Source organism: Protopterus annectens, chromosome 3.part0, assembly GCF_019279795.1.
Source record: "Protopterus annectens isolate FY-2018-M chromosome 3.part0, PAN1.0, whole genome shotgun sequence".
Classification (NCBI taxonomy): Eukaryota; Metazoa; Chordata; order Ceratodontiformes; family Protopteridae; genus Protopterus; species Protopterus annectens.
The window spans coordinates 1,887,199,276-1,887,225,974 of NC_056731.1; the positions used below are offsets into that span (position 1 = coordinate 1,887,199,276).

At 44.7% G+C, this 26,699-nt stretch overlaps 1 protein-coding gene across 1 annotated transcript in view; it reads left to right on the forward strand.

The window, feature by feature from the left end:
• The window catches only part of CASD1 (CAS1 domain containing 1), a 1,910,820-nt gene that overhangs the window by 1,005,565 nt on the left and 878,556 nt on the right, over positions 1–26,699 (forward strand). The window lies entirely within an intron of this gene.

A 26,699-nucleotide genomic window follows, 5' to 3' on the forward strand; every position in this document is an offset into this window, starting at 1 on the left:
ATCATTAGCAGACCGGAGTTCCGCTGTGGCAACCCTTAACTGGGAAAAGCCGAAAGAAGAAGAAGATTGACTCATATTTACCTGACAGGACTAAAACCAGGTCCTCCTGAAAAAAACAAGCCACCCTGGTGGACTGTAAGTATGAATATGTTATATAACAAAAGAAAGAAACTGATATCTAAGAACAAGAGAGAACTTACTCAACCGAGGAAGAATGCCCTCCACAGCTTGAAGAAGTAAATCATATGTCTTGTAACATCCTCTAAGGCTAGTTACAAGACTAAATTAGCATCGCTAGCTAAAGACAACCATAAGGCATTCTTTAGTTACGTCCAAAACCTAAAAGGGAATGCCCAGCTGTGTACCGAACTTATAATGGACAGTACCACTCAAACTGAACCTGAGGAAATTGCCAACCTGCTAGCGAACAGATTTGGCAATAACTTCACCCCCCTATCCCCACCAGCCATAGCCCAAAGCATTCCTGACACCAGTCCTCTTCCGAGTATCTCCAAAGAACAGGTCATACAAACTCTGTCCAAGGTCAAAAACACAGCCTCTGTGGGACCAAGTAACATCCCAGATTGCTTACTAAACAATCTAAAACAAGACCTAGTGAAACCACTTGGCAGTCTCTTTAACCATAGCCTGAGCACTGGCTTTGTTCCAGCAAACTGGAGAACAGCAACAGTAATCCCTTTGCACAAAGATGGCCCATCAACTGTCCCAGAAAATTATCGACCCATAAGCCTAACCAGCCTTATTTTCAAGGCCATGGAAAAAGTCATCTTAGACCTTATCAAGAAGGACACAGGTGACCTTCAAACTCTTGACCCAACCCAGTTTGAGTTTGTCAAGGGTAACTCTTGCTTATTAAACCTGGTGGACTTCTTTGAGAATATTACCAAAGCCCTGGATGAGGGCAAAGCAGTACGTACTGCCTATCATGATTTAGCCAAGGCTTATGACACAGTTCCTCACTCAGGGATCATTGAGAAACTCTCCCAGCTGGGTATTAACCCATATGTCACAAGATAGGTAGCCAACTGGCTGACCAACAGAATACACACTGTCAAAGTTAAGGAGTCTACCTCTACCAGTAGACCAGTTACCACTGGTTTACCACAAGTATCTGTGCTGGGCCCTCTACTGTTTGGAATCTATTTCTCTGAGGTCCAGGTGAAAGTAGATGGCCTGTGGCTTACTAAATTTGCAGATGACTGCAAACTGGGTGCAGTCATGGAGTCCCCCAGTGGTGTAAACATATTACAGAAGGGGCTGATGCAGACAGATGATTGGTGCCAAAGTCACAGAATAAAACTAACGCAAAAAGATGCCTCATTATCCCTTCTTTGGTGAAGAAGTAGCCCCTGTTAATTATCATATAGGTAGCACCCCTCCAAGCTAAAACCCAGTGATGCTAGACTTGAGAATCAGGATGATAGCAGTCTAAACTTTGATCACCATGTGTCCATAGTGGCAAGGAAAGTCTTCTGCATTACGCATTTGATAAATAAGGGCATCGCACCCAAGACTAAGGACGTTGTGTCAGCTGTACTCGACCCTTATCAGACCACTAATTGAGTACAATGCTCCCTCCCTTCTATGTGTATCTCAGCAGACACCTGCAGCACCTGGAGAGACCACAGAGGTTCATAACCTCCCCATTTCAGAAACTATGAGACGTACAGGTGAATAGTTTCAGACTTGATTAGGGTTGCAGATGTTCATCGTGCATACAGCTGCAGTCATAACAGATGGATTCTCCTGCCGTCAGGCGGGTCCTCGGTCAGCTGAATTCCAAAGTCTAGGTCCGGCGTCGGTTGTCGTCGCTTCTTCCCTGACGTCAATGCGACAGGGGTATAAAAGAACCAGCCGACGCCATTTTCTTCAGTCTTTCTTGCCGCGCGGTGCCCAAAGCAGAAGCAGTTCGCAAGTGCGGGTCGGCCAGCTCCTGAGATTACGAAAAATTTGAAAACCGAAGTCTTCTTAAAAGCTGAGGAAACTTTTCTTGCCTCAGACCGATGTCAGACAAAGTTAATAAATGTATTTCTTGTGGGAAGCAAATACCGCATAAGGATTTCCATTCCCTCTGTATACCTTGTTTAGGCCCAGACCACGACGTCTCGGTCTGTCGCGTGCTACATTCAACAAACGCACTATTGGCGGAGTTCGCCCAGCATTTTTTTGGGAAAGCATTTAACTATACTATGTCGTCGGATACTCCGGTCTTGTCTAAAAAACGCAAAGACAAGGACCAACACTCGAGGTCCGCTGCCTCTACCGACACCACGCCAAAGCCGACTACACGTGGTCTGGTTCTCATCGAGGCGCCTACGCAGCCCCTGATTACCGACACATCTTTGGCGGTGTCTCCTGTACCAGTCGCAGGCTCCTCGGTCCACACCGACTACAGATACCGGCCACTCTTGGCGTTGAAACACAGAATGTGGACAGGTCCACCTCCACTCAAGGTGTCTTCAGACCTTCCTCTTCTTTCTCCATCAAGGCTTTCACCAAGTCTAAAGCAACCATGCACCCTAAGAGACCAGCTACACAGGGCCCATCTCCAGGCCCCATGCCTAAGAAGCAGATGCTCAAAATGGCTGAGGATTTAATTACTCTAATCAGAGGTTCTCAGCCACCTCCGGACAAAAGGCCCAGAGTGGAGGAAGATTCCCCCTCCTCTGATCAGGGCTCCATTATTTCAGATCACTCTGATGATCAGGAATAGTCTTACTCCCCTTTTGAAGACTCTGATGCAGAGAAGTCTATTCCTTCTGTATCCCCCCCTGAGGATTACTCATTTGGGGTAACTTTGCATACCTTAAGGGAACACTTCCACTGGGAAGGCCAGGATTATTCAGATTCCAAGAAAAGGCTCAGGGAATTTCTTTTGTTAACCCAGCACAGGCCTCTGGCTATACCTCCTGTCTTGGACATCCTAGATGATGTTTACTCGGAGGCCTGCCTTAACCCGGACTCTCTACCTCCAGCTCCAGTTAAGCCTGACAGGTACTACAGGGTTCCTGACTCACACCAATTTCTATACAAAAGCCATGCTGCTGACCTAGAAACCATCTCACAGGGGCCCAAGGGAGTTAAGGCCTCCATTGCCAAAAATCCATTGCCTTCCGGGAGAGATTCCAGATCCTTAGAAAGGTGGGGAAAAAAGGTATATACCTCGGCTTCCTTATCCATGAGGGCCTTAAACTGTCAGTTTCATATGCTAAAATACCAGCAGTTTCTGTTATCTCAATTGAAAAGTAAAATGTCACAACCTGAACAACCAGACTTGAAGGAGTTGCAGGATTTGATGCATAGTGCAGAACAAGTGGGTAAACATACCTTACAATGTGGTTTTGATGCTCTAGAGGCCTCATGTAGAGCTGCTGTTACAGGATCAGTTATACGTAGGCATGCCTGGCTCAAGGAACAAGCCTTACCTGATCATGTCAAAGCTAAATTACTAGACGCCCCTCTTCAAAAGGATGTACTATTTGGGGCAAATGCTGAGGAAGTATTACGGAAAATGGAGGTTGGGAGGGTGGCCTAATGGTTAAGGTGTTTGCCTTACAAACACAAGGTACAGGGTTTGAATCTCACAGGGGACAAATGGCTAGGCTTAAAATGGCTCGCAAGGGTAGTTAGCCTAGTACTAATCTATGAACCTATGAACCTATGGAGGAAAAGGCTAAATCAATGCAAACTGTGAAAGAATTTCTGCAGGTTCAACCCCCACGTTTTAGTAGAAATTGGCCTTCCAAAAACTGGTCCTTTCCTGCCACAGACAGACCCCAAAGAGGCAGATACAGGTGCCCGAGGGGCAGAGGACAATCCCAAGGATCGTATAGAGGCAGACAATGGCAAGCTCCTACACAAAGAGTTGGTGAGGACAACTCGCAATCTTTCAGAAAGCAAACCCAATGACTTTCCCCTTTGCATGCCAACCAGGTCTCAAATGGCAGCCCCCTTAGGAGGAAAGCTGGCACTATTCTCAAAAAATTGGCATGTTGTCACAAAGGACAAATGGATCCTGGACATTATAAACAGAGGCTACAAATTCCATTTTCATACCCTTCCAAAATGAGAGGCATGCCAAACCTGCCACACAATCAAAGGGCAGAGGCACAAAAGCAAATTTCAGATCTTATAAACATGAAAGCTATTCAAAGAGGTACCTACACACGAACAAGGTCAAGGTTTTTATTCCAGGCTATTTCTGGTGCCAAGGAAGGGAAAAGATTGGAGACCTATTTTGGATCTTTCCATCCTAAACACATTCCTACTAAAATTCAAGATGCTCACTCTACAGCAACTTCTTCCCATGCTGGGCAAGGAGTCTTGGCTGGTAACATTGGACCTCAAGGAGGCATACCTGCATGTCCCAATAAGACAAAATTGCAGAAGATACCTCAGATTTCTTGCAGGTTCAACCCATTATCAATTCTCTGCATTGCCCTTTGGCTTATCTACTGCGTCCAGAGTATTCACGAAATGCCTGGCATCAGTAATTGCCTACTGCAGACTTCAAGGGATACAAATATACCCTTATTTGGACGACTGCCTGATCCAAGCGGACAGCAAGCACATTCTTCTGAAACATCTGGCTTATGTAATAATGTTATTAAACTCTCTGGGATACACAGTCAACAAAGAGAAATCAAGACTAATACCCTCTCGAAGATAATTTTCTTGGGTGCCAATTTGGACACAAACACCCAGATGGCCTACCTCACGCCAGAGAAGCAGGGGCAACTAATTCAATATTTCAGAACACTGGCAAATTGCACCAGGCTGACTGCAAGGAAAATCCTGCAGGCTCTGGGATTCATGGCATCTTGCATCTTACTAATCCCATGTGCAAAGCTGCATATGAGAAAACTACAATGGTACCTAAAAAACATATGGTCTCAACACAGCCACAGTTTGGAAACAGTAATACCACTAATTCCATGTCTGCAAAAGGAATTTCTGTGGTGGGCTCAAGCATGTCAAACAAACACAGGTCTTCCATTCAGCAAGCCTCAAGCAAATCAAGTCATCACAACAGACACCTCGGACTACGCCTGGGGGGCACACATGACAGACTGGTGCATTTAGGGCAAATGGTCCCAAAAAGAAAAGCACCTTCACATCAATCAAAAGGAAATGCTAGCAGTAATAAATGCTATTATAGCTTTCAAGGACCTGCAAGGAAAACACGCTGGCAGACAACCTAAGCAGGAATATGACAGATCCACACGAATGGAAGTTGCATCCAAACGTTTTTACAGAAATAATCCAAGAATGGGGAAGGCCAGACATAGATCTCTTTGCCTCCCACAGAAATCATCAATTGACAAAATTCTGCTCAAGGATCTTCCATCCAAAGGCCTGGAGAGTGGACGCTCTCTCTTTCAGTTGGACATCAATGACAGTTTATGCCTTCCCGCCTCTTCCTCTGCTGCCCAAAGTCCTATTGAAGACCAGAGCAGCCAGACCAAAGATGATCCTCATTGCTCCGGACTGGCCAAGGCAACACTGGTACCCACTCCTGAGGAGCCTGACGCATTCCCCACCATGGACCCTGCCACTAATGCCTCTTCTTCTGACTCAGCACAGCTTCAAAACTCTACACAGTCAGTTAAAAACACTCAGTCTAGCCGCATGGAAGATTCCTTAGCATCACAGCAGGCCCTACTCTCCAAGGAGGTGCAGGATGTCATTTTGGAGGCCAGAAGGCCATCAACTAGAAAAGCTTACTCCGCAAAATGGAAACGTTTTTGTGCCTGGAATGAGAAAAAGGGCCAGAACCCTGGAAAACTGAATTTACCTCAAATACAATATTTGGCTGAGCTGCTAAACAGTGGACTTTCGTTCTCCTCCATCAAAATCTATGCCTCAGCCATTTCTGCAGAATACAACACTGATCCACCTTTATTCTCTCACCCTCTATTAAGACAGTTCCTCAGAGGGGCTAAGAATTTAAGACCTCCAAGGAAACAACCAATACCTACTTGGGATCTTAATTTCATTCTGGAAAAACTGACTTTGCCTCCTTTTGAGCCAGCTGCTTCATCAGATTTGCAATATTTGTCTTGGAAAACAGCTTTCCTTCTGGCTATCACTTCAGCTCGTAGAGTTTCAGAACTACAGGCTCTCATGGCTGTCCAGCCTTTTATCATGTTCCATCAGGACAGAGTTTCCTTACGAACCAACCCGTCCTTTATGCCTAAAGTGGTATCCAGGGTAGCTTTAAATCAGGCCATACATTTACCTACTTTTTATCCTAATCCTCAAAACAAAGGGGAGAGATTACTACATTCCTTGGACATCCACAGGCAACTGCGTTATTATTTGGACAGAACAAAACCTTTCAGAAAATCAGATCAGCTCTTTGTGGCCTATGCGGTAGGAGCTCAAGGAAAGCCAATTTCCAAACAGACAATCTCAAAATGGATAGCCCACTGCATACGCTTTTGCTATTCCTTTCATGGCAAAACTGTACCTACAGGCATTAGAACTCATTCCACCAGGGCCACAGCCACCTCTGCAGCCTTCCTCAGAGGAGTTCCTACCAAGGATATTTTGGAAGCAGCCACTTGGAGTTCTGTGCATACCTTCTCCAAGCACTACAACCTACCATTATACTCCAAATCTAGAGCAGGCTTTGCCACTGCAGTCTTGCAGGGCATTTTGGCTCCGCCTAGTTCCACCTAGTGCCTACCATCCCTTTCTTAGCTTTGGGATTCTACCCATCTGTTATGACTGCAGCTGTATGCACGATGAACATAGTACAGTTTTGTACCTACCATAAATGTAGATGTCCTCCCTCCTTCCCCTCTAGGGGTATTCTTTTATGGTGTATTTGCTTGCAACTACTGTTTTTTGATTATATTGCATTGCATTACTACATAATTTTATGTATTGCCTTCCTTCTGGGGGCACCTGACATCTGGGGCAAGAAAAACTGAAGAAAATGGCGTTGGCTGGTTCTTTTATACCCCTGTCACATTGACGTCAGGGAAGAAGCGACAACAACCAACGCCGGACCTAGACTTTGGAATTAGGAGAACCCATCTGTTATGACTGCAGCTGTATTATCACTCGAACATCTACATTTATGGTAGGTACAAAACTGTACTTTTTATCACACCAGCTAGATACAGAGATCATGTGCAAAAAATGTACATTTTTTAAACGGTTTGATATAAGAAGAGTCTGATTGTGCTTAGGCACTTTATGTAACTTGTGTTTTAGCATTTCATTATGCATTGTTCTAGAAAATACTGTAAGCAGTTTGTACCTTTGCACAGTGTATAAAATGGATCATTGTAGAAGTGAGAAAAAAAAAACTGAATGGCAGTCAGAATAAATCACAGCAAGTTATTAGAAGAGTAAGTAAATATGTACAAATACAAGTGCGGAGTAATAGAGGGCGTAATAGTAACAGACTTTGTACGTCTTAGGCCTAGTAGTATTTCTGAGTGAGTTGAGGATGGGGCATGAGTTGTAACTGAGACGGTGTCTTGTTCAAAATGCTTTTCTCTGTGCCCATGTTGGTAGAAATAGTATCCACTAAAGCATCCCCAGAGAACAATTCAAAATTTCTCAAGATAGAAAGTAGTAAGACTGAATGAGATGATGTGCTCCAAAGCACAGGAACTTCGAAAGGCGGACCTTATTTTTTCATTGTATATTTAAAGGCTTTCAGCAGCCTTATATTACTTAAATCTCTTGCTTTTTGTTTTATATATTACTTAAATTTTGAGGCAAGAATAGGCTGATACTAGCAGAAAAGCAGCTTGTGGGAAAGGCTGCATTCTATGTGATCCCTTCACCCATCAGGTGATAGCTACATCCTAATTGTGCATATAGGTTATATTGACGAGTATTAAAATGAGCATATTGTATAAAGTGATAGATATTGTTACACTCAGCTCTAACACTCTATAAGTTCGAACTAGAAGTTAACAGAGAGCGTTAAGGCTCTGAGCTAACTTAAGATTCTTCTTGTAGTGAATGATGCTGGGTTTGATTCCCTCTACCTCCATTCTCCTACTGTGTGACTCTTAACAAGTCACTTGATAAGACAGTGCTCCTGGTCACCCTTGGAAAGGGACATAAGTATCTGTTGTAAAAGAAGTAAGTTGGTGTTAGGGTAGTGAGTACAATTTATTTGTAATGTACAAGTTTTGGTTGGACAGTCTTTCTAATAGTTCTAGTGGTTTAGGTCTTGAAGGCTTTCAGTTATCTCAGGCATGCTAAAGAGTTCTAGGTATGCTTTTTCCATGGCTCTGTGTATAGAATAACCGAGTGATCAATAATATATGTAAGATCTGACCACAAAATTATCTCATTTAGTATTAAAGCTAACATGGAACCCCCATCAAACTCCAAACCCAAGAACTTTGCTAAGGCCAATTATCTCAAACTGATAGGTAATTAAACTTCCAAGCCCCTCCGAACCCAAATGACACTAAGGCATACTGTGAACTGCACAGAAAAGCACTGTACAACAACATTCATAGCTGCATAGAGGATGGAGTACCTTTCGTTCAAACCTGTGATTACTGTCAAAAGCAAACCACCCCGGTGATTCCCTAGTGTAAATATAGGCTATTCAACAAAAGGAATAAAATCCTCTCCAAACCCCAGAAGCAACAGACAAAACAGTGCAAAAAAACACTCACCTGTCTAAACAAATTAGAGAGCTAGTCAAATCTGCCAAAGTAAACTATTTGGCAAAGGTAGCCTCCCAGGTGAAACATAACCATAAGGCTTTTTTTAATTATGTTCATAACCTCAGGGGAAGCACTGAACAATGTGCCGAGTTAATCATGAACAGCAACACTTACACCCAGCCTGAAACTATAGCAAACCTGATGGCCAACAAGTTAAGTTCAAACCTCTCCCCCCATCTCCTCCTACCATGCCCAAAGAAATACCCGCAACCATCACCCCCAATGGTCATTATGAGAAAACAGGTCCTTACTGCGCTCACTAAAGCCAAAAACACAGCCTCTATGGGTCCCAACAGCATTCTGGGATGCTTAAAACAGAATCTATCAGGGCCACTAAAAACCCTCTTTAACCACAGCCTCCAGATTGGCTTTGTCCAAGAGGAATGGAGGACTGCAGTACTCATTCCTCTGTACAAAGGGGGTCCATCATCTGACCCAGGGAACTACAGACCCATAAGCATGACCAGTCTTATCTGCAAGGCTGCAGAGGGAAGTATTATGGACCTGATCAATAATGACATAAGGTACTCTCCAAATACTGGAGCAAACCCAATTTGGCTTTGTCAGAGGGAGGTCTTGCCTTTTCATTCTGGTGGACTTCTTTGAGAAAGTCACCATGGCCGTGGATGAGGTAAAACAGTACCCACCACTTATCTAGACCAGGTCAAAGCTGCCGACACAATCCCCAACTCAGGGATCACAGGTAAACTTACTGAGTTAGGCATAAACCCCTACATCGACAGATGGATAGCAAACTGGCTCACTGACAGTGCACATTTTGTCTGTATAGGTGACTCTGTAACTAGTGGTGTCCCACAGGGCTTAGTGTTGGTACCTCTCCTATTTGGTATATACTTCTCTGATGTGAAGATGAATGTTGGGAGCATCTGGGTTACCAAGTTCACTGATGAATGTAAGCTAGGAGCAATCATTGAATCCCCAGATGATGTTGACATCTTACGGACAGGTGCTAAAACTATAGATGTGAAGTTGTTCTATCTCGCAGTTCATTCTTACAGATGGGTTCGGAGCTGATCCTCAGCTCCAAGTCAGCCTGCTACAAAGCTCAAGGTCTTCAGACAGCTCGAAGCCAAGTCCCTATGCCATGATGCACCTTGAGTTACCTCAGATCTAGTTTGCCGCTGCAATAGATCGGAGGTTTCCTAGCTCAGCTCGGGCCAGTATAGCTTTTTTTCTAAAAACTTTTCTAAATTTGGTATTACTTATAATAATTAGTGATAGTCATTCATAGTTATAACTTTGATAGCTTAACATTAGATAATTTGTCTCCTTTTGGCCTTTGTTTTTTATAGGCCTTTAATATTCCCTTCCCTTCTTTGGTGTGCCTTTATAAATATTAGCATAGTTTTATATATCTATATATATATATATATATATATATATATATATATATATATATATATATAGCTTTATAATTTAACTAAGATTCTTTAAACTTTAGACATAGTGTGTGTGAATGCATTTAGATATAGTTACATCACATTTATTCTTATACAGCCCATTTGTTTAGGGATAATTACTGTAGTTTACGTTTGCTAAAGGTGTGTGTGTGTGTGTGCGTGTGTGTGTGTGTGCGCGCGTGTGCATGTGTGTGTGTGTGTGTATTCTTCTTTGAGACTACAGTCTGTTATTGTACAGTAGATTTTTTGGTACTGTAGAATTCAATGTGGTTGACCAGGAGAAAGACAAGCATCCTAAGTCTGGCTTTAAAAAGTGTCCAAAATGTGGACAAAAGATGTCTGTAACAGATAGTCACGTAAATTGTGTTTATTGTCTTGGAGCCTTGCATTTGCAAGAGAGCTGCTCCATTTGCCATTCTTTTTCTTCCAGAGTTTTACATGAGAGAAAAAGAAAACTCATTGACACAGAGGACTTTTAAAATCTTCATTTCAGGAAGCTTTGAGTAACCATGATAAATGTAGCCAGTCTCCCAAGTCTTCAAAGTCTTCTAAGGCTTCTTCTACTGATGGTACAAAATAAAAAAAAAACATCGACATCGGCTCCACAGCCTTCGAAGCCCAGTGTCCTGTCTTTTCGGAGCCGGTCCCCAGTCCTGGAACCGGTCTCCGAAGTATTAGTCTCCCATTCTCCAGTCAGTACCACCCTCCATACATTCATCTCGGTCCTCGATCAGCCTATCTGAAGTTGCTACAGGCACCGGCGTTTGCTAAATGTTTATTGGCTCCAACCTAAGTGGTTTTGGAACTGAAGACTGTTATGCCATCGACTTCTTTTCCTTCTCCGAGCCATACCGGTCCTTCGGAGCCAGAGGAGTTGGACCTGATGATTGTTGAGCCTTCAGAGCTGACGCCTGCTCCAGTGCCATCGGTTCCATTTACTCAGACTTCCTTGGCACCTATCGTGGTGTCTAGGAGGCGACACTCTCCGGTCGGGTCCGGGGAGGATAGTCAGACTGACCTGTCGGTCCCGACTATGCCTCTCATGGCCTCGGCTTGGATGAGTTTGGCTCCTACCTCTGGTTCGGAGCCCACTGTTCCGGTGCCGAGGGGATCAGTTGTTTCTTTGGATCCAGCGTTCCCTTCTCATCGGAGCAGAGGTGCCTTTGAAGCCATGAGGAGAGTGATGTCCCGCAAGACATCTACAACTTCAGGTCCAACTACCTCCAGGTCCAACTACCTCCTCCCCAAAAGCACCTGTGTCCACTTCTGCCTCACACATCCCTTTGAAGCGTAGAGACCATGAGCCTCAGGAAGCCCTACTGTGGGTAGCCCCTGCTCTTCCGAGACTTCACCAGAAGTTCCCACTGATGAGGTTCCCAGGAAGAGAATTTGCAAGAGGAAGCACCTAGACTCCCCGCAGGAGTCTCTCACGTCTTATACCAACTTAAATGAATCCGAAGGGTCCCCATGGTCCCCCTCTGAAGATATCTCATTTGCAGAGATATTAGAAATCCTTAAGCAGAGGGGTGGCTGGAAGTCAACCAACCCTATTGAAGATGAGTCGGTTCTCCTGAAGGCTTTCGGGTCTCAACCCTCCACCTCTTGGGTGTCTCCGCTCTTCGATGAGCTCATGGAGCTGGTCTCATGAAGGGTGTGGGAGTCTCCGGACACCATGGAGCCTGTCCCTAGGAGGCCCAATAAATTTATTTCTGCCATCAGGATAAGTGCTTTCTCAGTAAGGGAGTGCTAGTTGATGCTATGGTGGTGGCAGCAGCCGCAAAAAAGGAGATGTCAGAAATTTCTTCCTCTATCCATCCTCCTAACAGAGACTCTAGGATCATGGATAGCTATGGGAAGCAAATGTACAATTCAGCGACTTTTGCCATGCTTTCATTGAACTATCTCACACATTTTACAAGACTGCAGAGAGACCTCCTGAAAGAGCTTGGAGGTGCTCTTCAGGGTACGATAGCTGCACAAGCTTCAGACAGAGTTGGCTCCCAGCTTGCTATCCTCAGTTCCATAGTGAACTCGTCCATGTGTCTCATTTCATATGCGGCTGATGGAACGAGAGTAGGGCAGCAGGTACAGGAATTGCTCTCAGGAAGTACTCCTGGATGCGTTTGTGTTCCTTCACAGAGCCCTTTAAGTCATCCTTTGTCAACACCCCTTTTGATGACTCGTCCCTTTTCAGGCCCAAAGTTAAGGAAACTTTGACCAGGTGTGTGCTGGAAGGAAAGACTCTGCCGTCGGAGTCCGTTTTTCCACCCCTACTAGACCCTACCCCAAGGGTCAAAAGGGAGGAAAGATGTGGTTTTGAAAAGCCCAAGGAGCCTTTCTGAACACACGTGGTGAAACCCCCACCAGGCAGAGGAGGGGGCAATAGTAGAAGATGCCGCCCTCGAGGCAGATTCTGCAAAACCAGGGTGACAGAGGCCAGTTCTTTGGGAAAGCCGTACCAGCGCTCCTGAAAGGAAGCCCGACTGTCCTGCTCTGGAGGCAGTCGGGGGTTGCTTATCTTTGTATCCAGATGCCTGGCTCAAAATAACAAACGACAACAGGGTACAAAGTATAGTTTCCAGAGGATATTTCATTCCCTTCGCCATTCCCCCTCAATTGACGACAAAAATCCTGGACGTTCCACCCAGTTACGGGGAACAAGCAGCAGTAGCGGTCCAAATGTTGCAAATAGAGAGTCATCCAACCATTCCCAGCAGAACAGATAGGATCCGGAACTTACTCAAGATTCTTTTTAGTTCCAAAAAAGACAGGGGACTGGAGACCTATTTTGGACCTCAGCAGACTAAACAGATCTGTCAAGAAAGAGAAGTTCCGGATGGTCACACTTCAGTCAATACTTCCCTTTTTGGGGAAAGACAATTGGATGTGCTCGATAGATCTACAGGATGCGTACTACCATATAAAAATGGCCAGACCATCCAGGGATCATCTGCGCTTCCCGCTGGGAGCCAATAATTACCAGTTTCGAGCCCTGCCCTTTGGTTTCACTACAGCCACCAGAGTGTTCACCAAATGTATGGCAGTGGTCACGGCTCACCTGAGGCGTCTAGGATTCCAAGTGTTTCTGTACTTAGACGAGTGGCTCCTCACCGCCACCACCAGGCATCAGCTAATACAAGCCAGGGACACCACTCTTACTCTTTGCAGTCATCTGGGCATTACCATAAATTCAGAAAAATCTTCCTTGTTGCCATCGCAACATATCGTTTTTATCGGAGCAGAATTAGACACCACCACTACTTTAAAACTTCCAGCAGAAACAGTTTTACTACTTCGTCAGCAAGTCCAGAACATCATATCCAGAGACAAGGCTCCAGCATCAGAAGTGCTAAAGTTGTTAGGAATGATGGCAGCTGCAATAATAGCGATACCGTTGGGTCGCGTGCACATGCGGATTGTACAGTGGCTGCTATTCACTCAATGGTCTTATCAAGAGCTCCCAGTGTCTCATCTCATAATTGTAACACATCCAAAAAGGATCTTCGGTGGTGGTTGACCTCTCTTCAAGTAACGATAGGCTGTACTTTTATCTTACCTTTACCAGCGGCCACAGTGACCATGGCCGCTTCCCTGATAGGGTGGAGCATTTTCAGGGAAAAATAGCCCAAGGCACATAGACTGAACAAGAGACACATATGCATGTCAGTGTCCTGGAGATGAGAGCAGTACTTTTGGTGTTGCAGTACTTTCACGACTCTCTCCCTCTGGGGACAATTGCGATTCAGACGGCCAACATGTCATTGGTCTGGTACTTGAACAAACAAAGAGGAACCAGGTCCTTTCCCTTTGTCATGAGGCCCTAAGAGTATGGCAGTGGGCTACATCCATCCAGTGCTTTCTGATAGCAGTACACATCCTGGGGAAATCCAGCGTGATTGCAGACAAACTGAGCAGGACAATTTTGTTGCCTCATGAGTGGTCCCTCAAAAAAGAGATAGCGGAGAGAATATTCCGCAGGTGGGGCCAGCCTTGCTGCGACCTTTTTGCTTCCCACATGAACACAAAATGCAAGAGATACTTTGCCCTGATTCCCCCTCCAGGAGATTCCACAAGGAACGCACTCATACACGATTGACCTCCGGGTCTCTTCTATGCATTCCCACCAATTCCCTTGATGCCCAAAGTATTACAGAAAGCAAAAGCCTTGGGAAGGACCATCATTCTAATAGCCCCTTATTGGCCTCATCAGATTTGGTTCCCCTTCCTTCGACTTCATCTCTTGGAAGAGCCTTGGATTCTGGACCCAGTTCCAGACCTTCTGACGCATTAGTTGGGGGCACTTTATCCCTCACTTCAGTCCCTAAAATTGACAGCTTGGCTGCTCCAATTCCCAACATAGCCAGATACCATAACCTCTCAAACGTAACGCAGCATACTTTAATATCTTCTCATAAGTCCTCTACTAGGAAGTTATACCTTAGCTAATGGAGGAGATTTTCTATATGGGCTTCTCAGAATAACATTGATCCCTACCAAGCCCCCATTTCCTCTATATTAGAATTTTTGACTATGCTTTTCAACAAAGGAGCTGCGGCAGCTACACTTCGGGTACAACTTGCCACCATCTCTAATTTTCACCTTGGCTTTGAAGGATTGAAAATAATGTCACACAAGCGATCCAAAGCCTTTCTCAAAGGGACCTTTCACCTCAGACCACCAGTGAAATCCCCTTATACCCCATGGAACCTACATTTTTTGCTTTCATGCATTATTCTCCCACCTTTTGAGCCAGCATCATCATGTGATTTGAAATTTTTGTCTTGAAAGACTATCTTTTTAGTAGCCATCACGTCTGCCCGTAGAGTATCAGAGCTGCAGGCCTTGTCCATAAAGCCTCCATATTTGATTTTTCATGCTGACAGAGTGTCCCTTTGAACAAATCCTTCATTTTTACCTAACGTTTGTACTAAAGCTAACCTTAACCAAGTCATAGATTTACCAGTGTTTTTCCCCAAACACACCAACAACTTAGAGTGGGATACTGCGGTGGTGGTGCTGCGGTAGCATTGTCGCCTCACAGTAAGACGTTGTCTTGTTCGATTCTCAGCTAGACCGTCTTCTGTGTGGAGACATGCGTGAATGGGTGTACCTTCATTGAAGGTTGTGTGTCAGGGCCGGCAACTCGGCACGTAAAAATCTACTGCCAATCATTAGCGGACCGGAGTTCCGCTGTGGCGACCCCTAACTAGGAAAAGCTGAAAGACACAACACCACCACCAACAACTTAGAGTATATGCTGCACAACCGTGATGTTCATAGACAGCTCAGTTTTACCTGGGAAGAACCAAAGAGTTCAGAAAATCAGAACAACTTTTTTGTTTCCTTTTCAGATTCTAGGAAAGGTATGCCAGTGGCAAAAACAACACTATCTAAATGGTTATCTGATTGCATCACCTTCACTTATTCAGCTGCCAATTTACCTTTACAACACAAAATTAAGACTCATGTTACCAGAGCAGTGTCCACATCCTCTGCTTTTTCCTGCTAGGCTTCCTATAGACAACATTTGTGCAGCAGCCATTTGGTCAAGACCTCATATCTTTATCACTCATTACAAAGTTGATAAGGCCTCCAGGGACAGGGCCTCCTTTGGTTCTACTGTCCTGAAAAATATACTCCCATGCGCCACCTGAGAAAGATGGTGCTTGTGACGCTACCCATCTGTAAGAGTAAACGGCGAGATGGAACAACTTCATGTAAAGAAGTTATGTACTCACCATAACGTTCCATGTGAGTTGTTCATCTCGCCTTCATTCTTACTTCCCACCCTCCTACCCCCTCCAGAGTTTTTCGAGGACCGAGATACTAGTTTTATCATGGTTGTTCAGTCTTTTTGTGGGTTTTTCCTAAAAAATGATGGAATGGCACATGGTATTAGACGCAGCAAACAAAATCTGAGGTAACTCAAGGTGAATCATGGGATAGGGACTTGGCCTTGAGCTGTCTGAAGACCTCAAGCTTTGTAGTAGGCCAACTCAGAACCGAGGATTGGCTCCGAACCCATCTGTAAGAATGAAGGCGAGATGAACAACTCACATGGAATGTTATGGTGAGTCCATAACTTCTTTTCTGAGACTAAATGCTAAAACATGCATAGTCATACACTTTGGTAAATCAGATATCCCTGAAAATTATAATATTGATTGCACACCCCTAAAAGTAGACCCAGTGGTGAGGGATCTAGGAGCACAGATAGATAGTAACCTAAATTTTGACCACCGGGTAGCTGTAGTAGTGAGGAAATCCTCCTATGTGGTCAATGTTTAAGTAAAGGCATGGCATCAAGATCAAAGGAAGTCATAGTGCCATTGTAATCAACCCTCATCAGGCTCATAGTAGAGTACAGTGCCCCCTTCTATATGTACCTGACCAGGCACTTAAACCAATTGGAGCGGCCCCAGAGGTTTCTCACTAAAAAATACAAAGAGTGAGACGCATCTTATGCAGACTGGTTGACTTATGCCTGACCTACAAGGCATTCTCTGATCCAGTCCAGATGAAAATGTTACATATTCGCAAGAAAAACTCTACAGTGGTTACATGTTCCATGGACCTGAACCTTATTTGTGACTCTAACAGAATTTGCTGGAGAGACATTCTCGTATCCCAAAGGCTACCTTGTCTATGGAATAAACTTTCTACCTTCATAAAACAAAGCCCGTCCCTCAATTTGTTCAAAAAGAATTTGGGTAAATGGACGGGGAACAGTAAATTCACTGCTGGGATACTGCCCATGTCCCTTATGGAGAGAAGTAGTCTGTTAAATGACTCAGGGCTCCAAAACCCAAAGACCCACTACCCTAATACTACCCCATCACATATATGGGGAATTAAGATATAATACTGTCATGTCCTGGGCATTGTTGGCTAGGTTTATAAAGGCTTTATGCCATTAACTTTGTAGTCACCCATGAATCTATGAAAATATGGAAAAATACCTCTTTTGAGCAGTTCCATTGCACAAAAGGGAAAGATAGAAGTACAGTTGTATACCTCAATTTCTCTTGTTTTATGTAATAACATCAGCTTCATCCAGCTGAATGGAAAATAGCCACCGTTATTCCCTTGCACAAAAGTGGTGCTTCCACTGACCCTGGGAACTATACACCTATTAGCCTGACTAACTTTATCTGCAAGGCCATGGAGCAAATCATTGTGGACCTTATCAACAAAGATATAGTTAATCTCCGAACACTTGACCCTAGTCAGTTTGGATTTGTCAAAGGGTGATCATGCCTGTTAAAAGAAAACTCCACCCTCCACCCTAGAACTAAAATCTGTTTGTTTCACTCTATCTTTGTTTCCTGACCTATTTTAACACCTCAAAAATCAGTCTAAGTGCTTTATTTGTAATTTTAACCGGTTTTCCATGACATTGCTACCAATGGGGCTTGGATGTATCAACTTGATCTTGTTCTTCCTCAGCTGTTTCTCTTTCTTATAATGCTTTGTATTACTCATGCCAGACATAAGGAAGTAACTGTGAATTCTCATGCCATTGACATATAATGAGATTTGTGTGAGTCGCTGTCAGTTTCTGCACCTTCTGTAAAAGGACTGCTTCTAGTCTGCTTTCTAGTCACCCACATTTATGTTTGGCTCAGAGTTTGTTTTACACTATACTTGGAAGTTATCCAACTACAGCCAGAAAAGTAGCTAAATTGCAGACCTGTGTTCAGGGTTTTCTTTTGTAGTCCAAGAGGAATTGATTCTGCAAGGGTCTCTCAGTGCAGTGACAGTTTTAACAGCACTGCAATAGTGGGGGGGTGGGGGGGCTGTCAATTCCTCTTGTTGGTAATTTCTTTTTTTCCTTACCACTTGTCGGTGTTTCTTGTTTCTCCTTTCCGATAGTTTTTTTGGTATTTACTTCTAGTTGTTCTTAATTATCATAACAGGTAATTTTTTTCCCTTACCACTAGACAGTATTTTTTAATATCATTGTTTGGTACCTTTATTTTTTTTTTTTTCGTTTAGTTCTATTACAAAAAAAAGTAGCACTTGTAGATTTTTGGTTAGTTTTTGTTGTTGTTGTTCTGGTGTATCTCTATTGTTTTAATCTGTTGTACTCTGGTTGTTGCTGTAGGTTATTATTATTATGGCAGATAAACCATCAGGTTTTAGGAAGTGCAGCAAATGAAGGCATAAGATCCCATTATCTGATGCCCATAGTCTATGCATATATTGCTTGGGACTTGAACATTTGCAAGCTTTATGCTCCATTTGTAAGGCTTTTCACCTAAGAGCACTAATTGACAGGAAGAAAAAATTAATAATCCTCAAGAGCCTTCTTCCTTCGGCCTTTGAAGAATCACTGACTGAAACTCAAACCTCCAAACGTGAGAGAAAAGAGAAAAAAAGAGGCCTTCCAAATGATTTGACTCTTCTCAATCTTCTGTTCTGATCTTGAAACCATGGAAGAAAACTCAAAAAACTTCAGATCTAACACATAACTCTTCGGATCTGACGACTTCCGACACTAAATCCATTTCTTCAGATCCAACCTATTCAGAGCCTAAACAGCAATCTAGGACAAGGTGCATCTTCCCTGGATCCAGTACCCTCTCGGCTCCTATCACCCTTCATAGAAAGACACTGATCTCCCTCTATATCCTCTTCCCGTTCATCCAGAAGTCTCTCAGAAGCAGATGTGGACAGAATGATGAGGATGTTTGTTTCGACATAAATTCAGATGGGAGTTCTCCCGGCTCCTACCCCCATGGGTCCTTAGACCTTTACTTGTACAACCCTGCCAATTCTGGCTCCTTCTCTGATCCATCCTTTGGTTTCAGAGCCCATAGATCTGAGACTTCTGGTGACATTTGAAGATGCCAGTATCTTCAGATCCGATGTCTTCTCTGAGCACGCTAGCTCCCGTGTGTTGGAGCTGGATGGCTCTTAGACCCAAAGCTTCATTGTCGGATCCAGTGGGTTAGAATAGACTCCAAAGTTGTCGGAGCTGTTTCTGCCTCTGGAAGCCTGGGCATTCAATAGCTCGGTTTCACCTCCTGCCTCGGATGAGGTGTCTTCGAGTCAGAGGGAGCTGTTGGTCCAGAAGCATACATTCTCTGCGCCAATGGATGTCCTTCAAGGATGCATCTGCAGTCATAACATATGGGTTGTCCTGACTCAGGCAGCCCTTCGGTCGGCCGGATTCCAAAGTCTGGGTCTGGCCTCGGCTGATGTCGCACTTTCCCCGACGTCAGAGCGTCTGGGGTATAAAAGCATCAGCCGACGCCATTTTCCTCAGTCTTTCTTGCCGCGCGGTGCCCGAAGCAGAAGCTGTTCGCAAGTGCCGGTCGGTCAGATCCAGTGAATTCAGCTACCGAAGACTTCAAAAGCTAAGTACCCGTTGGGGACTCTTTCTTGCCTCAGCCGATGTCAGACAAAGTAAATAATTGTTTAACTTGTGGGAAACAAATACCTCATAAGGATTTCCATTCCTACTGCCTTCCTTGCTTATGCCCAGACCACGATGTATCGACCTGTTTAGCCTGTGCTTCCTTCAACCGACGAACTCTTAGACGTCGGTCGGAGTTTGCAGAGGAATTTTTTGGAGCCACTTTTGCTTATATAATGCCGTCGGAGACTCCGACTTCGCATATGGTCAAAAAACGCAAGGAAAAGGACCGACACTCGCGGCCCGCGGTTTCAGCTGAAACCACGGCTAGGCCTACCGCGAATGTCTCGGTTTCGGCCGAAACCGAGTCCTCGGAGATTCCTTCTTCCGAAACCATACATCCGACCACCGAGGCCCAGGAAGCCCCGGCTGAGTCGGCTACAGAACTTCCTACCGAAACCAGTGTTCAGGAAATGTCCGACACCATACCTTTGGACATTTCTACTCCTGCACGTGGGGCAGCTAGGCCCCCTGCTTCCATGTCCATTAAGGCTTTTTCAAGGGCTAAAGCTGTCAAACTTTCTAAAGCTTTGCCTACCAAAACTACCTCCCAGAGGCCTTCCTCTAGTTCACAGATCCTCAGCCTTGCTGAGGACCTTATTTCCTTAATTAGGGGTTCACAACCTCACCCAGACAGGGCCTCTCACCCTCCTCCAGACAAAAGGCCCAGGACTGACCCTCTGACCCACACTCTTCAGATGATTCCACGGATGGGTCTGAGTTGTCAGACCACCAGGAAGGGGCTTACTCCTTATGAGGATTCAGATGCTGAGGAATCTATCCCTTCGCCTCCCCTCCTGAAGAGTTTTCCTTTGGTGAGACTCTACACTCCATGAGAGAGCATTTTCAATGGCAAGGTCAGGATTTCTCTGATTCTAGAAAAGATTAAGGACCTTTTGCATTTGCCTCAACATAGGCCCTTAGCTATACCTCCTGTTCTGAATGTAATTGATGATGTGTACAATGATGTCAGTACAGCCCTGATACTCTCCTCCGCCCCTGCCAAACCTGACAGATACTACAGGGTCCCGGATTCTCATTTCCATCTGTATAAAGCACATTCTGCAGACCCAGGAACTATTTCTCAGGGCCCTAAAGGGGTTGTGGCCTACTGCCAAAAATCCTCTACCCTCTGAAAGAGAGTCTAGAGCTTTAGAGAGATGGGGAAAGAAGGTGTATACTTCTGCAACTCTTTCTGTCAGGGCATTAAACTGTCAATTTCATATGATACAGTACCAAGAGTATTTGTTAGATGAACTGAATAAGAAACTTTCTTCTCCTGAACCCTAGACCGTAAATCCCTTCAGGATTTGGTACACAATTCACAACAGGTTAGTAATCACTTCTTAAAATGTGGCTATGATGCACTGGAGGCTTCATTTAGATCAGCTATGACTGGAGCAGTTATTCAGAGGCATGCCTGGCTGAAGGAACAATCTTGCCAGACCATGTCAAAGCTAAACTCCTGGATGCTCCAATGTAGTAACAAAATTTATTTGGCTCCTCTGCTCAGGAGATCTAAAAAAGGTTGAAGAAAAGGCAAAATCTGTGCAAACAGTTAAAGATTTCCTGCAAGTACAACCACCGAGATTCAGCAGAAACTGGCCTACTAAGAATTGGTCCTTTCCAGACTCGGACAGAGCCCAGAGAGGCAGGAACAGGCACCCTAGAGGCAGAGGTCAATCTAAGGGCTCCTACAGAGGCCGTCAGTGGCAGCCTGCCAACCAGAGAAGTAGTGCAACAACAACAACCACTACACCAGGACAGGCTCAATGGCTTAACTCTGATTCCACCTACCAGGGAACAACTGGAAGCACCCTTGGGCAGAAAGCTGGCTTTATTCTCAAAAAACTGGCATTATATTACAAAGGATACATGGACACTGCAGATAATAGACAAAGGATACAGGTTCCACTTCCACACTTTGCCAAAAAGAAGCGGAATGCCAAACCTTCCACCAAATCAGAGGGCAGAGGCTTTAACACAGATCAACAATTTACTTCAGATGAAAGCCATAGAGAAGGTACCATGTTCAGAACAAGGCCAAGGATTTTACTCCAGACTATTCCTTGTACCAAGAAAAGAAAATCAATGGAGGCCTATTCTCGACCTGTCCGCACTGAACACTTATCTCATTGTGCCAAAATTCAAAATGCTGACCCTACAGCAACTTCTTCCCATGTTGGGCAAGGAGTCTTGGCTGGTGACTCTAGATCTCAAGGAGGCATACCTGCACGTCCCTATTCGACCAAGTTGCAGAAGACACCTCAGATTTCTTGCAGGATCAGAGCATTATCAATTCTCAGCATTTCCCTTTGGCTTATCTACTGCACCCAGAGTATTCACGAAATGCCTGGCATCAGTAATTGCACATTGCAGACTACAGGGAATTCAAATTTACCCATACCTGGACGACTGCCTAATACAAGCGGGCAACAAGGGAAATTTGATAAACGACTTGGCCTATGCCATACACCTGCTACAGACTTTGGGATACACAGTCAACATCCAAAAGTCAAGACTAGTACCATCCCAAAGGATAACCTTTTTGGGTGCAGATCTGGACACAACCACCCAAATGGCCTTTCTCACAGAAGAAAAACAAAAACAACTTCCAGATTACTTCATGATGCTGGCAAGACAAACTCAGCTTACTGCAAGGAAAATCCTGCAGGCCCTGGGTTACATGGCATCCTGCATAATTCTGATACCACATGCCAGGCTGCATATGAGGAAATTACAATGGTACCTAAGGAGTGTATGGTCTCAACACAGTCACAGTTTAGAAACCATGATACCAATCATTCTATGCCTTCAAAGGGAATTCCTGTGGTGGGCTCAGGCCTGCCAGTCCAACAGAGGGTTGCCTTTCAACAAACCAAAACCAAGGCAGACCATCACCACGGACGCCTCAGACCGAGGATGGGGAGCACACATGGAGGGCAATGTATTCAATGCCTATGGCCTCAAGGACAGCTAAGCATGCACATAAACCAAAAGGAAATGCTGGCAGTGAAGCATGCAATCGAGGCATTCAAACCCTTCCTCCAACCAGGACACCTGTTAATAAGGACAGACAACACCACGGTCATGTGGTACATAAACAAGCAGGGAGGCACACACTCTTACCCACTATGCCAGATGGCTATGAATCTGTGGGAACTATGCCTGAATCTCAATATCCAACTACAGTCCCAATTCGTACCAGGGAAAGAAAATACACTGGCGGACAGCTTAAGCAGAACTACCATGGATGCACACGAATGGATGCTGCACCCGGACATCTTCCAACTCATAGCAAAGACATGGGGAATGCCGGAGATAGACCTGTTCGCCTCCCCACTCAACCATCAACTGAGGACATTCTGCTCAAGGACATACCACCCACAAGCTTGGAGGGTGGACTCTCTCTTTCAGCTGGAAAGCCCTAACAGTATATGCCTTCCCACCTCTCCCATTGATGTACAGGGTTCTACTGAAGATCAGGGAGGAACAGCCAAGAGTGATACTAATAGCTCCAGACTGGCCAAGGCAACACTGGTATCCATTATTGAGAAGCATGTCTCAGGCAAAATTATGGCCTCTCCCCCTATGGCCTCTTCTTCTGACGCAGAACAATTTCAAGACCCTGCATCCCAACTTGAAAACATTGCAGCTAACTGCCTAGAAAATTCCTTAAATCCAAATCCACCTGTTTTATCTCAGAGGGTGAAGGACATTATCTTGGAGGCTCGCAGGCCTTCCACAAGGAAGACATACTCAGCTAAATGGAAGAGATTTCTCATTTGGAGCACATCAAAAGGCTCAGATGTCACACTGGCAAACATAACACACATCCTAGAATACTTAGCAGAATTGTTCCACAATGGCCTGTCCTATTCTTCCATTAAGATTCATGCTTCAGCAATTTCAGCAGAATACAATGTGGATCCACCTATCTTCTCGCACCCTCTCCTCAGACAATTTCTGAGAGGGATCAAAAATATTAAACCTCCAAGAAGACCCCCTCTACCTGCTTGGGATCTCAACTTTGTGCTGGAGAAACTGACACTTCCTCCTTTTGAACCAGCAGCATCAACAGATCTACAGTTTCTGTCTTGGAAGACTGCATTCCTTCTGGCAATCACTTCAGCAAGAAGAGTATCTGAGTTACAAGCATTAATGGCAGTGCAGCCATTTCTTATTTTCCACCAGGACAGAGTTTCACTAAGAACCAATCCTACTTTTATGCCAAAGGTGGTATCTAGGGTATCCTTGAACCAAGCTATTCACCTGCCTACGTTCTTCCCTAATCCACAGAATAGAGGGGAAAAACTTTTGCACACCCTGGATATACACAGACAACTACGCTACTACTTGGACAGAACAAAAACTAGCAGAAAAACTGACCAACTTTTTGTAGCATATGCTACTGGGGTGCAAGGAAGAGCAATTTCCAAACAGACAATTTCAAAATGGATAGGAAATTGCATTCGATTTTGTTACTCCTTTCATGGAAAGACAGTTCCTGAAAACATCAGGCCTCATTCCACAAGGGCCACGGCCACCACTACAGCCTTCCTATGAGGAGTGGCTACCAAGGACATTTTAGAAGCTGCTACTTGGAGCTCCGTGCATACATTTGCCAAGCATTACAATCTACCTTTATACTCCAGATCCAGAGCAGGTTTTGCTACTGCAGTCCTGCAGGGGATCTTAACTACACCATCCTTTTCTTGGTACCTCCTCCCCCAGATTGGCTATGGTATTTTACCCATATGTTATGACTGCAGATGCATCCTTGAAGGACATAGTACAGTTTTGTACCTACCATAAATGTAGATGTCCAATAGGTATGCATCTGCAGTCAGGATTACCCTCCCTCCTACCCTCTGTGGTATTCCTAGGTACTTACCCCTCTTTAGCTAGCTGGGGGAATCTATTATGGTGTATTTGTTTGTTTATACATGTATATAATTTTGCAAATGTTTGGAACTTTTCAGCATTTATCCAAATTTAGCCTTCCTAGAGGGCACCTGGCATCTGGGGCAAGAAAAACTGAGGAAAATGGCATCGGCTGATGCTTTTATACCCCAGACGCTCTGACGTCGGGGAAAGTGCGACATCAGCCGAGGCCAGACCAAGACTTTGGAATCCGGCCGACCGAAGGGCTGCCTGAGGCAGGACAACCCATATGTTATGACTGCAGATGCATACTATCGGACATCTACATTTATGGTAGGTACAAAACTGTACTTTTCTTTCTACCCAGAGCGTTCTGCCCTCAAGGTGGTAGAGGGAGTATTCTCTTCTAGAGATAAGATGGAGCCCCCCTCAGATCTTCCCTCTGATTCTCAGATGTCTTTATGTTGTGAGCCTCAACATTCTACTCCACAGGGGAAGCCAGCCCAAAGTCTCCAGGTGACCCTACAGGGCATAATTATTTCTTCTGATACTTCTCAGGAGTATCCAGCAGAAGTCCCTAGGAAGAGGAAGTGCAAGAGGAGTTACTTGGACTCCCCCTCAGGAGTCAGTCATGGAAGATACTGATTTCAATGAAGGGGAAGGGTCCCCAAGATCACCACCTGATGACGTCTCATTTGGAGACATTTTAGAAATCTTGAAACAGAGGGATGGTTGGTCTACCAACAACCCTTCTCAAGAGGAATTGTTATTCCTGGAGGCATTTGATACTGGCCTGTCTACTTCCTTGGTGACTTCACCCACTGATAAGCTCATCGATTTGATCTTTCAGTGGGTGTGGAAGGAACTGGATTCTGTAGACCCAATCTCCAAGAGACAAGATAGGATCCTGGGACCACTGAAAGGGAACTTTGGAACAAAGGTGTACTTGTGGATGCTATGGTCATGGGGTCAGCCACCAAAAAAGAATTCGCAGAACAGATTTCTTCTGTTCATCCCCCTAACGGAGAGTCTAGGGAGCTGGACAGATTTGGGAAGCATGTTGTATACATCAGCAACCTTTGCACTCTGGTCCCTGAATTACATGCCACACTTTACCAGATTACAGCGGGATTTGATCAAGGAGCTCTCAAAATCCCACTACTCAGGGACTAGTACTTCTGAGGCAGAGTATTCTGTTGCTTGACAGTTAGTGACCTTTCAGTCTATTTCAAACTCATCTATGAGGCTTATTTCACATAGTTAAATGAACCTCAAGAGTGGCAGGTTCAGGCATTTCCATCAGAGTATGCCTGGATGCGTCTGTGTGATTTTGCAGAGCGCTTCAAGACATCCTTTGTCAATGCTCCTTTTCATGGAAGTTCATTATTTGATCCCAAGTTGAAAGACACTCTCCAGGTGAGAGAAAGATGGTAAGACCCTGTCTTGTTTGGGCGTATGTTTTTGGACCCCCTCAAAGGACCTTTTCCAATAATCGATGAGGTTGTCGAAAGATGTGGTTCAGGAAATCCCAGGGTCTGTTCCATTGGCCACGTAGAGGGGGGGTTCCCCCAGGGACAGAGGGAACTCAAATGGGAGATGCCATCCTTGTGGCAGAGCAGGCCAGCAGAACCAAGGGTCCAGAAATTCTTTCCCTGGCAGGCCCTGTCAACGTTTCTGAAAGGAGACCCGATTGCTGACCTCTGGAGGCAGACAGGGGTCACTTATCCCTGCACCAGGTAGCCTGGCTAGACATAAAAGATACTTGGGTGCAGAGGATTATTTCCAGATGCTATATAATTCCCTTTTCCTTACCACTGCCATTACAGAACAAAATTCCCAACATTCCACCTAGTCAGAGGAAAATAGGTTTGGAAATACAAAAAAAAAAGATCCAGAACTTACTCAAGATTTTTATTAGTGCCGAAGAAAACAGGGGACTGGAGACCAATCTTGGAACTCACCATTCTGAACAAGTTAGTTCAGTGTACCAAGTTATGGATGGTCACAGGTCAGTCCATTTTACCATTCCTGTACAAGGACAACTTGATGTGCCAGTAGATCTCCAGGACGCGTACTGTTACATAAAAATGAACGGATGCTCTGAACTGCCTCGACCAAGCATCTGCTGATAACAGTTCAAAACTATGTACTTCAGATTTGTTCCAATGTAGGTATTACAGTTAACCACAGCAAATCTCAACTTCAGCCATCTCAGAGATTAGAATTCATAGGGACCATTTTCAACACAAT